This window comes from Triticum urartu, chromosome 3 (genome assembly GCF_003073215.2).
Source record: "Triticum urartu cultivar G1812 chromosome 3, Tu2.1, whole genome shotgun sequence".
NCBI lineage: Eukaryota > Viridiplantae > Streptophyta > Magnoliopsida > Poales > Poaceae > Triticum > Triticum urartu.
The window spans coordinates 597,706,305-597,709,949 of NC_053024.1; the positions used below are offsets into that span (position 1 = coordinate 597,706,305).

The 3,645-nt window shown below is 42.7% G+C and overlaps 1 long non-coding RNA gene across 1 annotated transcript; it reads right to left on the reverse strand.

Annotated features, from left to right (window-relative positions):
* Positions 1-802: 802 nt before the first annotated feature.
* Positions 803-1,505, reverse strand: LOC125548802. Its single transcript, XR_007301170.1, has 3 exons — positions 1,483-1,505; positions 1,371-1,400; positions 803-996 (listed from the first exon to the last, which is right to left on the reverse strand). It is a non-coding gene; the product is annotated as an uncharacterized LOC125548802 (long non-coding RNA).
* Between the last annotated feature and the right edge of the window lie 2,140 nt (positions 1,506-3,645).

Sequence of the window (3,645 nt, forward strand, 5' to 3'; positions counted from 1 at the left end):
AATACGGCCTATTAACGATGGCCCGTTATGGTCGGCCCATGAACGGACGATTCCAACTCTAGCCCGTTTACGGCCAGAATGCGGTCTGTTTGGCCCATGTTTGGCCAATCGATCATACGGCCCGTATAAGGCCCATTGATGATACGGCCCGTAGAAGGCCCATTGATGATACGGCCCGTAGAAGGCCCATTGTTTCTACGGCCCGTAGAAGGCCCACTTTTCTACGGCCCGTAGAAGGCCCACTGTTTCTACGGCCCGTAGGAGGCCCAGTGTCACTACAGTAAATATTAGCCCATGGTTATTGTGGCCTAGTTTTAAAAAATAGGTTATTGCAGCCACTAGCAAACCGCAGAAAAAGAAATGCACTGACTACAAGCAAACAAATAAACAAGACATCAAGGAAATAAATAAGCAAGCAGCTTACACTAGGCTATCACGGCTATTACACATATTACATCCACTGGCATCAAAGTTCGCCACCAGTGCAAATATAGGGAACACAACAGCATATAAACGCCGCAGCAAAACAAGTCCAGAACTGAAACCACTTCAGAAGAGCTCAAGAAACAATATCCTGGGTACCCATAATGCTGGCAAGATGCTTAGCAAGCTTATTAGTTTCTCTTGTTTGGCGCTTAAGTCCTCCAGCGCTTGCTGTTGCACCAGAAAGTATGCATCTGAATTCTGCAGGGACTTCCTCAGTCCTTCGGCTTCCTGTCGCATAACATCTGATTGATGTCTTTCAACTTCAAGTTGAGACTCAAGTAGCCGAACTGATTCATGCAATAAGTTCGAAGAGCTGGTGCCAGCAGTGGTAGCCAATAACTCAAACACTACATCAAGACAGGACTTTGGGGTTGTCTCAATGTCTTCAATATAGTTTTTATCAGCTTTCTTGAAGACCAATAGGGATGTCCCACTATCTTGAACCTTATCTGCATTACTTCCTTTACCATTGCATAACAGGGTACTCTTCTCCAATATTTTATCCGCGTTCTAAAAGAGAAACAAACAAACACATCTCAGGTTTACAATGTAGTATATGAAACTCATTTTGGTAAACCAGTTCAGTAGTAAGGTGAACAAGATAACAACATGAAACAAACATATATCTATGTAGTATGGTCACTGTATGGTCTATATCATTCTAGTTTATGTTGCCAAATCAAGATAGATACAGTTCGAATCATATCTATTTAAGACAAAGCAGCATAGACAGAATATAAGTGTGGGAAACTACACAATAATAACAACACTTGTAATGTGATGGCATGAGAACATAACTGTTTATTCAATTGAAACTGAAATCAACATAGAGCAAGTTACAACAGCAAACAGCCAAACACGTTGAAGAAACAGGTTAAACATACCTGTTGCGCCATTGGAGTTTCAATTGCATCCTTCAAATTTGAAATTAGTTGGTATCAGTAAATACAGTGATGCAAGAGCAAAGTAGTATGAACCATAGCTACGGAACCTGACCTGAGAACAATTCTTCTTCTGCTTTAAGCGTTGACTTCGGGTTCGGAGTGGTGGTCCTCGTGATTTGGGCACTGCAGTTGCCTTACTAACTGCTCGTGTTTGGGTGCTCTGTGGTGGAGACTGCTGTGTCAACGGGAACTGGGTGTCTATCTGCTGGGGTTGGGGTTAGAAGGGGTGTAGTGCTTCTCTGTCCATTACTGGGTGTAGGGGTACAATCTGCGTGAGTCTGGGTTATGTGTGGTGGGGCTGGTTCTTGGGCAAGTACAACCGTGGTTCTATCTCCATCGACAGGTAGCACGATCTTTTCTGAAGACCGTGTTTTTACTCCCACAGATACTGCCATCACCCCCTCCAATTGAAATGGCTGATAAACAAGAAAAGTAATTGAATGTACAGACATTGTAAGATAGACAGGTGCAATGGATAGTAGGGAAGAAAACAGGGCATGAAATAATTCACATTTATGTGGTCTAACCAAACAGAATAGCAGGACATAATTTCACATATATGATGGCTAATTAAACAGGATAGCATGACACAATTTCACATGTATGATGGCTAACTAAACAGGATAGAATGACATACTTCAAAATATGATGACTATGTAAACAGGATGACATGATATAACTATACGATGTGTCTATTAAAGTGGTTGGCATGCCATAAATCACAAACATGCCGTCGATGGAAACATGATGGCATGATATAATTCACGGATAGAATGACATAATTAAATATGATGACTATGTGAACAGGATGAGATGATATAACTATATTATGTCTTTAGAAAATGGGTTGGCATGCCATAATTCAGATACATTGTCTATGTAAACATCATGGCATGATATAATTCAAATATATGATTTATATACTAAGGAAGTGAGCAGAGGGCAATCGCATATATGATGTGTCAACTAAGGAGATGGCATTCAATATTGTATATGATGTAAAAACTAAGCATTGCAATACAACATATGCATGATATGAGTAATATAACCCTGCCAAGTTTGAGCATACACCTCAGGGGGATAATAGGACTGGTCATCTGCCTCTGAATCCTCCTCTGAAGAGCTATCTGTAACCAGCAAGATATCTGCTTCACAGGTAGCATTGTCTGCTCTAAGACCTTGTTTTCACTCCAGATTTCTCCATCACCAATTCAAATGGCTGATGCACAGGAAGAGCAGTTGAGCATCAAAATTGGTGATGGAGGATGGTTGATGATGACGACGGCGACGATCCCCTCTCCGGAGCCCCGAACGGACTCCGGATCAGCCCTCCCGAGGAAGATTAGGGCTTGGCGGTGGCTCCGCATCGTAAAACGTGATGAATCCTTCTCTCTAGTTTTTCCTCCCCGAAAGTGAATATATGGAGTTGGGGTTGAGGTCGCTGGAGTCCCAGGGGGCCCATGAGGCTGGGCGCTCGGGGGGGGGGCGCCCTACACCCTCGTGGACTGGGTGTGGGCCCCCTAATGCTGATTTTTTCACCAATATTTTTCATTAATTCCAAAACGTGTCTCCGTGGATTTTCAAGTCATTCCGAGAACTTTTATTTCTGCATAAAAATAACAACATGACAGTTCTGCTGAAAACAGCGGCAGTCCGGGTTAGTTCCATTCAAATCCTGCAAGTTAGAGTCCAAAACAAGGGCAAAAGTGTTTGAAAAAGTAGATACGTTGGAGTCTTGGTGTTGATCATGTTTTTCTCGTGGAAGAGTCCAAAACTAGAGTCAATAATCTAGATTACACAGTAATGATTCTAACACCCATGGAGTCTTGGTGCTGATCATGTTTTTCTCGTGGAAGAGGCTTAGTCAACGGGTCTGCAACATTCAGATCCGTATGTATCTTGCAAATCTCTATGTCTCCCACCTGGACTTGATCGCGGATGGAATTGAAGCATCTCTTGATATGTTTGGTTCTCTTGTGAAATCTGGATTCCTTTGCCAAGGCAATTGCACCAGTATTGTCACAAAATATTTTCATTGAACCCGATGCACTATGTATGACACCTAGATCGGATATGAACTCCTTCATCCAGACTCCTTCATTTGCTGCTTCTGAAGCATCTATGTACTCCGCTTCACACCTAGATCCCGCCACGACGCTTTGTTTAGAACTGCTCCAGCTGACAGCTCCACCGTTCAATATAAACATGTATCCGG